A 14,044-nucleotide genomic window follows, 5' to 3' on the forward strand; every position below is an offset into this window, starting at 1 on the left:
TACTATTTCTGGAATAGTTTAACACAGAAACAGAAGGCTTTATTCTGGTTTCAGAACTTTCAGAATTCTTCAGAGACCTTCAACTCCCAATCTGAATTTGCTGAGGTGTTTGCTGTTCATAACTTTTTCTTACTTAGAACAGCTGCTAGTCTTTCTGTGCAGTTCCAAGTTTCTGACTACAAAAGCAGGTGTTGATATTGGAATAGTTGAGTTATTTGGCCTTATAAAATTATGGATTGTTGAGTCTCTCCATAAACTACCTAAGATAACTACTTCTTTTACAACCCCTAATGACTTACTATTTCATAGTGATTCTTTTAAGGTGTGGATTTGAGAGCTACTGGATACCAGTTTTAAAATTGAGAAAACCTTGTAAAGCTTGGAATCATCTCAGTCAATGACAAAACGAGTGTTTTCAAGTGGTTTTCTTAATAGTGACCTTCAGCACAACAGCTGATACAGTGGGTGTGTGAAAATAAATTGCTCGTTTTCTGTCAAATATTCCATTATCCCCTTCTGGCCTTCTTTGCTGTCAGAGTTCCTCAAGATGGTTACAGCTTTTTAATTTATTTATTTTTAATTCTCCTTTCATTTAGATTTCTGTGAGGAGTCTACATAACAATCACATGTCTCTGTAACCTCATATGAGTATTTCTAGTGGTTGCTTAGCCGTATGACTCCATACTGGATTTTAGGAGTGGAATACAGAAAATACGTAATCAATACAGAAAATACATAACCAATATCACAATTATTATGGGAAGTCATATGGTCTCTGAGACAAGAAGAGCCTATTATATCATGTAATCTTACCTCCTGTGAGTTGCAGGCTATTTTCAATTTTCAGTAAAAAAAAATGAAAAAGGCAATTGTTTAGCTCGTATGTGACTTCTTGTCTGGACAGCAGCATTGCACAATGTTGTGATGAACGTTTATATGTTTTAAAATTGCCTTTAACAAAAGCGCTTTACAGGGAGGGGTCCTATCCAGTTACTGTTTGAATGCCAAATCGTCTTCTGTCTTACTTCTCTTTACACTAAGGAGCAGATTATACCTACAGGTTGATCTAGAAGCTGATGACGACTCCAGTGCTTCCAGTCTCTTACGTGGTGTGCTTGTTCAAGGCATTTGATCCACAAGTGTGACTGTAGCCTGGATCAGAGCAGGCTCAGTGGGGAGTCTTGCCAGTGTGTATAACTACTTGATGGGAGGGAATGAAAAAAATGGAGCCAGACTCCTCTCATTAGAGCCCATTGACACAACAAGAGGCAATGGGCACATATTAAAACACGTGAAGTTCCATCTGTACACTAGAATAAACTCTAGTACTGTGAGGGTGATCAAACACCTTAATTGGTTTCCCAGGGAAGTTTTGGAGTCTCCATCTTTGGAGGTATTCAAAAGCTGTCTGGACACAGTCCTGGGCAAACTGCTTTAGCTCATCCTGTTTGAACGTAAGAGTTGGAGAAGATGATCTCAGGAGGTCCCCTCCAACCTCAATGATACCATGACACAAGTTTGTAAAAAGAAAACTTTGTGTTCTGAAAATCGGAAACCTCAGATGTTCTGTTTAGTTTTTGCTTTGCATGAAACTGTATAGATAGCTTGTAAGATGTAATTGCAGTATGGTGATGTGATAATCGTCTTTCAATTTTGAAGTGATTGTTTAGCAATGTCCAGATATTTTAATGAAACTCTCAGGAAAGACAAAAGAGCCTGTATTTTGGGACAGTGATTTTTTCGGAACTAATGTATATGGAATATAAAACAGTGAACACCAGCAACCTTAAAGTTCAAAATGTATATTGAATTATGTGATAAAGCAAAAGCCTTAAAAGCCAAATGCATTGCCAATGTTCAAACTCCATTGAGTCATAACTGAAACTTGCTTTGGGCTTGCAAATCAATGGCTGAGGCAGGCTGCTGCTGATATATTTTTATCATCTGGTTTTGCATGTCTTTATGAATACTCCTGCATTACATATATAATCAATGTTTTATGATAGTCAGGTATGAAGCTGACTGGGGAAGGAAGAAAATAGTTATTTTTACAAAAGCCTTAGTCATTTCAAAGCAAGAACTGTGCGTATCTTGATAGCTGTTTGTTGGATGAAGGCAGAGGGAATGAAACATTGTGTTCTAAAACAGGGAAATCTTTATTACAGTTTGTTTGGATCATTTTGACCTTTGGCAACGTGCAAGGTTGATGTTTTAAGCATTATTTTACAGGAATCTAGTTCTTACACGAAATTTCTTCATCAGAGTGTTAAAAGAGGAATGCAACAAAAATGTAACTGGCCAACGCTGCTTTTGCCATAATGTCAATAAGACAGCAAGCATAAAGTAAGTGATGTGAATAGAGCAAGTAGGGGGAATGCTGGTGATCTTACTGTTTTCTTAGATAATGAAGGAAAAGAGAAGGCAAATGAAAAAGAGAGATGAACTTTGTGCTCACTTAACTAGATGGATAAGAAAATTCCTTTTGAGTTTATTATTTATTAACTGCTCATTATTGATGATTTACTGGTTGGATTTTTTGGAGGGGTTAGAGTGTCGTTGTTTGTTTTCTATTTTTAATAACAAAAGTTCCTCCCTCAAAAACTACAAGCTGCTCAACAAATATATCCTTAGCTGTGAAAGGTCTTGCTTCCTTTTTGCTGGTCCCCCAGCAGAATTGGAGGAGACTGCAGATTGAGGCTTTTAACCATGTAAACTCTTCACAGGAGCATCTGTCAATTACTGTGTGTGTGCAGTATAATGAGACTCAAAGTAATTAAAAGCCTTAAGTTCTATATGTGTTTACAATTACGATTTTTAAAGGTAACAATTACAGTTGTGCCTTTTGTTGATTTGCGATGTACGCTGAATTCTGACCTGAGGGAACCAAGTTTATGCACAAAATCAGGATCAGGTGGCAGCAAATAATGTTGGCACTAAATGATAGTGCACATCCCCCTTGGTTTTCCATAAATAGCCCATCTCCTAATTGTGAGATTTGCTGAGGAACACGTGAAGATTTATCTTCATCTCCTCTCAACTTTGTAGGGTTTTTAAATGAGATTTTTGATGTAGGTTGTTAGAATCGGTTAGGAGCTGCAAGAAACACTGTTCTTATAGGGTCTTCATACTCAGTACTTGTTCTCTACTCTTGGTTTTCATCCTCAGGATTCTTTGAGATTCTTTAAGATTTCTCTGAATTCAGAAGTAAATTTGACAGTAAATTTGTAACTAATGGGACCAAAAATAAACATCTGAAGTGTTAATAATGAGTCACCAATCTCCATTAAATGCTCTTGTTGAGGAACATCTTCCACCATAATTCGTTTTTAAGTCCCACCATGATTGTGCTGATATGAATGATAGATGCTATAATTCAGCCAGGTATTGTATTTATCTTTAATTACTAGAAGGTTAAAACACAAACACTCCCTCTGCCTCCCTTGCATTTATAACCTTTACTGTGGAAGATTGAGCTACCAAGATCTCATAGCACTTTTTTCCTGCAATTTTGTGTGTATTGATTTTATTCCGGCTATACAGTACCCTGCAGAAGAAAACCCTGGATACATGTCTGGAGTTTTCACTGTAACTTCACCATATCTTCACCGTATTGGTTAAAGTTGTAAAAGATCAGTGCTCTCTGTCTCCATCTCTGTCTCTACTCTTTCACACACACACCCCTCCCTTAGCTTGATGACACGTTGAGTAACAGTTGGCAGCTTTGTTAGTTGTTTTGAAAGCTAGAAAAACCCTTTTTGTACCTTAGAGACTGAATGCTGTTTGGGAAATAAGTGGTGTTGTGTGCTATGTCATTTTACTGGCTGCTTCCTCACATGCTCTGTTGGAAAATCCCTATAGTCCTCATTCATTTCTTCCCACCATTCCCTTCCCCCAGCTTCATGTTGCAGAAGATACCTCCAGTTTTTCTATTGTCATGCTGCTTGAAGAACTTGTCTTTTCACATCCAAAGGCTGTTCCCAAAGGGCCATCTAGAAGTTGTTCATCCTGACTCATGTGAAACTGAACTAAAGCTCTTCTGATCAAAAGAGTTTATAACTGTTTTTCTGAGAAAATAGTGTCTGACACTGTAATTTCCATTTGAAAACAGTGAACATCTGTGGAAAGTACATAACCAATGCCTGAGGAATTTCAGTGAACTTAAGTCCATGTCATGTTTGACTTGTCTCAGCTCTTCTATAGAGGAAAGTGGAGGGGGGGAAACCCACACAAACATCGGACCCAAAACCTAGCTAGTTTTGGTTTCTGCACACAGTGACCGTGTCAGAGAGGTTGCCTTCCTCCCATTCTGCTGTTTTTCCCCTTTTTTGGGAACACTCCTCACTTGCAGCACATGGTCCCTTGTCACTGATTCACTGTGGTTGAGCCAACATCTTGAATGAAGTGACTGAGTGAAGAACTGACTCAGTAGGTTAATTCCGTGTTTGTACTGATCCTGATCATTTAGCGATACCTTTGGCATTTTAGGTTCTTTTCTTAACATCATTGACTTTTTTTGATAACCTGAAGGCAAATCTTTAGGGCAGGTGATAGATGACCGAACAGTTCACTGTGAGAGGAAAGGCTTATGTGAGAGGATAGAGTTCACTGTGAGAGGAAAGGAAAGTGTTACGAGAGCTATGTTGTGTACATGCGTAGATCACAACATTCATTTCCATCTTCTAAGCGATTCCAGTAGTCAAGACCGGGTGGGACTTTGTGACAGCAGCAAAACCAGTGTGCCTAACATTAGTCTGTAACATGTATATGCCATTCTTGGAGTTTTCTTTGGGGGCTTCTGAAAGCTTTTAATGCCCTTTTACGTTCCACATTTTCCAAACCAAATCTCCTGGTATTACCAGAATTATTATATAGGTGAATATAAGCTGTTTAGCTGTTCTTATGATGCATCTAAAAGCCGGACACCTCCCACTAGGATTTTGAAGCTATGAGTAGTTTCCTGAATGGGAGAGGGAATTCTAAATCCACAGTGAAGCACGAGCACTGCTTTACTTATAAGTGATTTCAATATGTATGAGTAATGGGATCCATTCTGTTCAAAGAAGCCATGATTGCTGTGAATACTAATTATTTTGCATGTCTACGTTTTCTCTTTTTCATCAAAATAAGCTAAGAAAAAAGTATTGTAATTGTTTTCTGCCTTTACAGCCTTACCCAGTGATATTTGTTTTTTCATAAGTTTTGACAGCTCAGCTTATGTCAGACTCAAAGTAGGAAATGCCCTGTTAATAATAAAAAGAATAAAACTCATGTTTTTTATGTTAAGCAATGCACTTTTATTCATATTAAATTTCCCATTTGGAGTGGAATGTAATTGGGCATCTACGAAGTCTTCCAAATTTCTGATTTTCTTGTTAGGGGATAACAGCATATGCAGTTAGCCTGTGGCTTTTTGCATCTTGGCAAGGAAGATTTGGTTTTCAAGCTATAGGGGTCATATCCAGAAGACTCGGTTTTGCAGTGTTTTTATGTTTTTTAATTTGAGAGCAGCTCAGGGTCCTCTGCAAACATGTCTGTGTTGACAGGTGGCAACACAACAATCCATACGTGTGCTCAGAGTTCTTGACCTGGTCTGCAGTGGCACAGAGAATGGTTTGGAAGAAGTCTCTTTCTCGAAAAATATCCCTTTTCTTTCTGGCTGATGCTAATTGGCAGAATACTGTAATTGAACCAGTAATGTGTTTGTCTTGTGGCTAAACAGGGGAATTCATAGTTGAGGGTCGTCTGGCAGTTTGTGCTCAGTTCAGGAATACTCTTGATCTATGTCCTGTCGGCCTCTCTCACCTGAAAATAGAAAAACACTGGTTTTGAGAGAACAGGGTTTGAAACGAGCCTTGGGTTTGGGTGCATGTTTCTATATGTTTACTTCTGTTTAGCATAAAAGAAATACAGATGCTGATTCTCTTTGATAAATAGTAGTATCAATTCTTTAAAAAAGAAGCTGGATGCAAGAAGAGATTTTCAAAATGTGCTGTTACACCTGGTTGTAATCCAGGTGACATCCATGTCTCTATAGCAGTTCCCAACTTTTACAGACTGTGAGCTCTTGAAAACTTTCACTTCAGATACCATATCAATATTCCTTCCTTGATAGTTTTTCAAGATGTTGAGACACAAGCAGGTTCAAGACAACCCATATACCGTCTTTCCAGATTTATATGAAAAAGGTATTACAAGCTTTTAAACAAGCAACCAGTTTGGAATGCAGATTCTATGCACTCCGTATTCTGAGATAGTTCCCAAACTCTTGGTATCCCAAACACTAAGGCTTCTTTTAAGGGAAATTGAGGTAAATTCAGTGCATTGCTATTCAAAGTGGGCCAAAAAAGTGTAATGTTTTATCTTGTTGACTTCACTGATTCTATGAATTGAATTTGGTGCCATTCTTCTTCCTAATGTAGCTTTTCATATTACACCTGAAAATGGCAGCATTTTTGATGAAGTCACTGAATATCAAAGGATTAGGTAGCATTAGACAATGAATCAGGTTTATTCTTTGGTATGTGGTATTACAACTATCTTGCATTATACAGTCTAATATAGTACCTTTTCATGTGGAGGAAAGGAGACTTCCAAATTTCCTTATCTGTTAATAGTATTTGAAACTCAGAACTTATGGAAAAGTTCTCCAGAGCAGTATTTATTTTTACGCTAGATAGGGCTCATGTTTCTTTTTTTTTTTTTTTCTTATGTATATGCATTCATACATTATTAGATTGTCCTCAGTGACACTTTGTAGATGTCATAGTGATGTCATGGATAATACAGACTGGACTGTTTCAGATGCAACTGAACTGGCAGAAGAGCTCCCCGTGTGCACATAACCCACTGTAGCCACTAGAGCCTGTTTAGTCCAGGGGACCAGGTTAGAACTGGTAATTTCCCTTCTCTTTATATTTTGCAAAGATGTTGGGCTTCATGCACTGTTGGCCAAGCTATTTCTTTGGGGCTGCATTGTTTCGTAAAGCTAAGAATAGTACATGGTATTAAAGAAATCTTCCAACAAAGCTTTGAGACGTACCTGCTGGAAATGTGCTGTTGCTGTTCATTTTTGAAGTGAAACACAACCCCTTCCCTCTGCAGGTAATGTACTTGGTCATTATGCAGACCATCATGTTTTAGAGTTGATGAGATGTACAGTTGTAAAATACTTGCTCTAAGATTGGCATATAAATCATTTTGTTTTAAAGACAGAACACCATCACTTATAGCTTTTCATTTAATCCCAGGTCAAAATTGCTTCTAATAAATTGTATGTGCTCTGCTGCTTTACGTTTCCTATTTTTCCTTTTTTGTCCCTAGGTAAAGAGGATAATTATGACTACTAAGGTATGAATATATACGTTACAAGTGGTTGTTAGTACTTCTGCTGTGTACTTCAGAATAACGTAGTTCTGTTGGTCATTAACTGCCATTTCAGCTTAAAATGAAGTGTACAGTTTAGAGTTTTCTACATATTTAAATTCTGTGCATAGTAGTGACTAGCAACCACATTTGAAAGTTATTCACAATATTCTGAAATAGACAAACTCAGTGATGTTAATTGCAACCTAATATAGCCAAATTCAGCCAAAAAGTTTCTGGAAGATGTTTTTAGGCCAAAGTGACTCATAAGGAGAGGGGAACAAACATGAATTATTTCCCTCCTGTCTTTGCATACATTCATCATCTCTCTCTGCATCCTAGCCAAAGAAATAATTTCCTTATGCCAAGAAAATATGTGTCCTTCAATAAAACTAAACCTCTTGTTGTCTTTCTCCATCTCACTGTGAGACTTCTTCGCTGTTCTTCATAACTGTTAACAATGTTTTGCTTTTATTACTTGCTGTAGTTATTTCCAGGGTTTTCCCTGGCTTTCTGTCGGAGTGTTGGAATGATTGAGGGAGGGAAAGGAAGGGAGAGGGCTGTGTGCTGTGTAAGGCTGCACCTGCTCTCCCTGCAGCTGGCCAGGCTTCATTCTGAGTTGCCTTTCTTTTAGCTCCCCAACTGTAGTGAGGCAACATGTATGTCCACTTTGAATTGTACTCTGATGTTTTCTTGCATGCTGTCATGATGTGAAATGACAGCCATGGGGAGACTAGGGTTTTCTATTTTAAGTCAACAAACACAGGCAACAGCCTTGTACACTTCCTTGTATTACCTTGTTTCAGATACGAGGGATGACGTCTGTTAAAGGAAGAGCAGTTTAGTCTCCATCTCCATTCTGTCCTTAGAGCCTGTGCTGGAAGACATTTTGAAACAATGAAGGACAATTAAAAAAAAGGAACCCAACCCGCTAACAGTATAGTCTGTGGTTGGCAGGAGGAGCAATTGGGTTAGTAGCACCATGCCCAAGCTAGTTAGCCTTTCTGAAAGGCACGGATTATTTTGTGTAGGGCAGCACCATACTGATCAAACTGTCCAGCTCTCGAAACCCTCGGTGCTTCCTTGGGTGCTAACTCTGAAGCTCTGCAGCAGACTCTGTGAAAGTTTGCTGGCTAAAAACTTAGTGTAAAAAGCTGGCAGATAGGTATTTGTCCTCCCAAAGTTTTGAACCACAGCTATGTTGACCTTGACATAAAATGCTGTGTTCCAGTACCAGCTACATCACTCACCTGCTGCTTGCCTGTCTCCACAGATTTTTCATAGAACTGCACGCTGATTAGAGGCTGGTGTGGGCTCAACAAACGTTGGAAGGCTCTCCGCTGGCTAAAAGTTGTCTCGAGGGTGCCCTCTAGCGTCCAAAGGTGGCATTGCTGATGGAGAAGATGCGTGCACTTAGGATGAGGGTGGGAATTGGAAAATTCTCTTAAGAGCAGCTAAAGAGCAATCCAGTTACAGGCCTAAGGCAGAGAAAATGTGTGGATGGGTGGAGCAAGAAGGAAGCATGTTGTATCTTTTTGAGGTGGTTTAGAGGAGGAAGTTGGAAGTTCTTGACTAGGATGTGACTGAGCAGCAAGGAATGGATACCATTCTTTATGGCAGAGTAGTTTGTCGTGTGACAATAATTTGCAATAAACTAAATCTGTATCAGAGAGATGTGATATGACACATGGTATTCATACTCCTGTACGAACCCCTTGTAGTATAACTTGGCAAACATCAGAGCAATCAGTCATTAGTGTTTCATTATTATTCTCAGAGCTGGGTGCTCCCGCTGATTGTGCTAAAAACAGATGTCTCTTCAGCACAACAAAATTGCCATTGGCATCAACATTCATGTTCTAAATGTAAAAACAGGCTCTTTTTTTTTATCTTATCCTACCCCGTAGTAATAGACTCCAGACTTCACATCTGAATTCAATAATCCAGACTGTGATCTTATGTTATCTTCACAAATCAGAACATACTCTGTGTAGAGAGACTGAAGGAGACCAGGAGAGGCTGAATTCTGCTGTGGAAGATAGTAATGAAATATTGAGAGACAGGCTTCCTATAGCATAGATGATGAAGCATGCCTTCCAAAGCAACCTATCTAAGATAGAGCTGGTGCTTAAAATCTTTGCACACATTTTAAGCATGTTGAGAGTCATCTGTTATCCACAGGAATTTAAGCTATACTTAATTAAGTCTAATCCAAGAAAATTTATGTATATATATATATTTTGATTCATGCAATTACTGTGTTGGAGGAGCTCATTACTGTCACATTCTTTTCTGCGTTTTGCTCTTTGCTGTTGCCTGTATTTCAGCATAAACAGAGGCTTTTTTTTTTTTTTTCCAGACAATGAGAAGTATTTAGAGTATGTAAAGGTCTGATGGCAGGAGAGACATAGACAGGACGTGTTTGGAAGGGACATTGCAGAGTAGTGGAGAGGCTGCAGTTTTGTTAACTGTCTCAAGTGGCACAGCTGTATTGGTGGTAGAAGAAATGAAGGGAGCTTTCTTCAGACAGCAGTGTCATCAGTACTCAACTACACAGTGCTCCAAAGGGCAGGCTAGGTCCATGTAGCTTTTGCTATAAGTGTTGTATAAGGTTAGGCAGATTATTTCCGCTAAGATGTAATAATGACGGGGAAGCCTTGGAGGAGGAACCCTTCGTATAAATATTTAAATGTATTGAGTACTTGTTCAAAAAAGCCAGTTTCTTGGTAGTGTTTTAAAATATATATTAAATTATGGTACACACAGTGCATTTTGCAGAGTATACATCTGTATATTTTAAGTGGCTCATATGGAGTGTGATCAGCTAGTTGGGTAAGTGAGGGGTTGGATGTTTGGCCTCAGAGGGTAGCAGTTAATGGATTTTACTCTACCTGGATGCTGGTAACAAGTGGAGTACCACAGAGATTTATCTTAGGACCTATCCTTTTAACATTTTTGTCAGTGACTTGGAGAAGTGACAGAGTGGACCTTTGGCAAGGTTTAAGGGACACAAAACTGGGACAACCAGTTAATGGTCTCAAGGGAAAGGCCAGAGGAAGCTAGGCAAGCTGGGTGACCAAGGTGGTCAGGGGCTGGAGCAATTGCCCTGGGAAAACAGACCCGGGGAGTGGGACTTCTTCAGTTTGAAGAAGAAGCAACTCCAGAGGACCTAGCAGAAGCCTTGCCAGTGCTTCCAAGGGGGTTGCCAAGAAGGCTGAGCTAGGCTTTTCTAGAGGAGCGTGGTGGCAGCAGGATATGAAATGAGGGAGGCTCGGACTGGATGACATCCCCTCCAACCCGAGTTATCCTGTAGTCTGGTAGAGTTTAGCGCAGTAAAAGATTACTGAATGCTATGCCTTGCCTTTGTAAGGATGAGGTTATGTCATGCCGCACAGCAAACTCTGAGTGCGTAATGGAGAAAAAGTACGGTAATGGAAAGGATACAGTGTGGCTGGACATACGCAGTATTGCTGAATAGCAAGGCTTACCAGGTGTTATTTTATAAAGTGGCAACACAGTCCATAACATGAAAGACAATGCAGAAAATTGCGGGTCAATACAGAATTTTGGAATGTTAAGAAATAATTGTAAAAGGCAAAACAACACAAGTTAAAAAAAAAAACAATGCAGAAATACTGAGATCAGGGTGAAGTTGCAAATCTGGAATTACATTGTTTCTCCATCTTTATACAGTTAGTAATGATAATGTAGTAGAAACTGCAGCAAGTGTAATGTGTTATTTGAGTAATGAAGGGTGCAATAAGGTAAGCTAATCAATTAATAGAGAAGCTAAATAAATGCTTTTGTCACCTCACGCCATGTCATGCAGAACAGTGGTGAAATGTACAGCCCGCTAGTAAAGATGAGTCACTGTCTGAGATTACAAGTGTCAAATGAGTGAGTGCTGGAACATTTGATAAACTGTATAACAAAGTGTCACAAGAGCCAGCTGTTCTGTCCATCCCTTTTGACTGATTTTCTTCCTTTCAACTTTGTCTCTGATTTCAGTGTTTTTGAGATCTGGAGCTCAGTTTGGGATCAGGATACTAAAATGCACCGACACTGTCATTTGTATGCTGTTAAATGGGATACATCTTACTTTTGACCAATAGATTAACAAGCTAGCCTGTATTTTATGGCAGGAGAGTTCAAATATTTGCTCTTCAAAGTAAGAGTTGGAAGGGTGGGAAAGAAGTAATTGCGGCCTCTCAGAAGACGAAAGATTTTCTTATTCATTTTCTTTTTTAAGCAACACATCTGAAAGAATGTTCTCTGGCGTCTTTCTTTTCCTGAAGGCCTTTAGAGCAGACCCCGTGACATTTACAAGAAAAGGAGTCTAATAATTGAGTCACATGTAAGAGAATGATAATTTTAATTAACATCTATATAGCATACTGTATGACCAAAGCATTTCTCAAATAATTGACAGAACTGGTGAAGGTTACAGTCCAAAACAGCATTACTGTGGAAGAAGGCAGATCAAGTGTACTGCAAGCCTTTACTCCCAGAGTAAAGTATGGTATTATTGTGCTTTACAGAGGGAAGAGAGGATTTTGTTTTTTAAGGTTATGTTTTACACACTCTCCCTGTTTTAGATTAGAAAAGTACAGAGTTGAGTCACCTTGGCTTTGGCTTGTCAAAATAATCAGGACCGATAGGTGAAACAGAACTGAGCCCAAATCTCAACAAAAGAATATTTGTATTTGGAAACAAAATGTAAAATCCCAACCCCCCCTGCCCCCTCCTCTTTCTTTTCCTTCCCCTACTCTTGTTTTTGCTGTACTTGCTGGTCTGGGAGCTATTAAAATAGAACTAGAAAAGCTCTGTTCTGCTCCCAGACTAGCTGTGATACCATCCTGTTGGAATCCATGTTTTTGAGATCTACCCCAGAGAGACTCAGTGAAAGTTGAGGTAAGCAAGTGAACTTTTCAGTACTTGACTTGTTACTTAAGCATTAATTTGGCACTGAAGAAGGGGAGTCATTAGGGGACCAAAGCTTTTGCCTTTTCCATTACTTTTCCTGAACAAATTTGACCTGTTTGAGACTTCTCATAACTGCTCTTACTTCATTTTTCTCGCCTTTTATTCCACGGTATATTAACACAAAGCTGTCACTGACTGAACCTTCTGTTTAATCCTCTCCTTTTGATGTGATTGTAGGAGTCAAACAATGGGCAATACAGTTCCAGGTTTGCATGGATGAGACAAACCTGAGGAACTTCTGGGTTAGATAATTCCTGATGTGAAGCGTGACGTACAATTTTAATTTCTGTGAACTGAAACCAGATGCTGCCTCTGTTTAAATGGAGGTTGTGGAGCAGCCCTCCAACAAGAGAAGAAATCGTATACCTGAACAGAATTAAGGCAGCATCCAGTAGTGTAGGATAGTGCTTGAAGTCCCAGGAGCTTCTTCTCTTCCTATGGTTGTTCTTTGACTGTGGTAGTCAGCATCCAGTGAACTGCAGAAAGATTTAAGAGGAAAGCAGAAGTAGGTGCGCTTTTTTCTAGTTGTTTTGTGCAACAGAGGTTTCCTAGAAAAGGTCAGTCCTGTAAGAAAGAAGTGGACAAAATCACTGATCCTGTGGATTATGCAGATGCAGGGAGCACAATGGAAAAGTGTAAGAGAAATTGATTATTCATTTTGGACTCAGAATATGTTTGACATTAAATTTACCATTGCATCAACTTATCAACCTATAAGTGCCTCCGATGAAATGTATGCTTGATAAGATGGGAGGAAATGCAGCGTGACGTGATTCTTTGAAGTTTGGACTGGCCAGAGCTGTTATCAACAGGAATGGTCAGAGGGAAAGGGACCTGGAGTCTGCCAGGCTTTCAAGGGGAAGTTTAAATGTCTGTATGGCACACAAAACAAAGAAGAACTGTTTGGATAACGCATAGAAGGAAGAGGAAAGGTGGAAGTGGCAACAGAGAAGCGAGAGGTTATCAAAGCAGGAATAGGACTATATTTATCTCTGTGAGAGGGAATACAATCTATTTTGTTGGGTAGCCAAATAACTGGTATATTTCACTGAGACTTTCCTGAATAGGAAATGACCTTTGTATACTTTGTTGAAAGGTGTTCTGTGAACTGGAAAAGGAGAATGAGTCGCTCATAAGGCGGTCCAACAGAATCCACATTACAGTGATACAAAGACAGCAGTGTGTGACCAAGAATTAATTTTCCCATTAATTCTCTTAAGAGGCTACTCCATCAAATGATTCATTTCTTATTTTTAATTTTGAAGAGGGAAAAACGACATGTGCTTCATGGAGCATTTTTCAAAATAGTATTTCATCAAAAAAAAAAAGGGGGGGGGGAAGAAAAATGGCATATTTTTCTGTGTATCCACCTTTCTGTCATTTGAAACTCTTTGGCCATCAGGTGTGGTCAGTGTTTTGGGACACTCCTATCCATCTCCATGGCCTTTTTAAAATCTTTCCCTCTCATCCGAATTGTAGCTGTGGTGTTTATCCGTTCTTAGTGTTCACGTAGAACAACCCATTTTGGGGTTCCCAAAGATACTTGAGTTAATAGAGTCTGAAGATTTTGGTAGGTGTCTGCCTGTGATGTTGGCTTACATCTCACTGTTCCCACATTTGAATTAATAAATCAGAAAAAGGTTTTCTTCTGGCATTGGTGGGGAGGGCAAATGACAGGGGAGCAGAGAGGGAGACTGCT

This window comes from Cygnus olor, chromosome 1 (assembly GCF_009769625.2).
Source record: "Cygnus olor isolate bCygOlo1 chromosome 1, bCygOlo1.pri.v2, whole genome shotgun sequence".
Classification (NCBI taxonomy): domain Eukaryota; kingdom Metazoa; phylum Chordata; class Aves; order Anseriformes; family Anatidae; genus Cygnus; species Cygnus olor.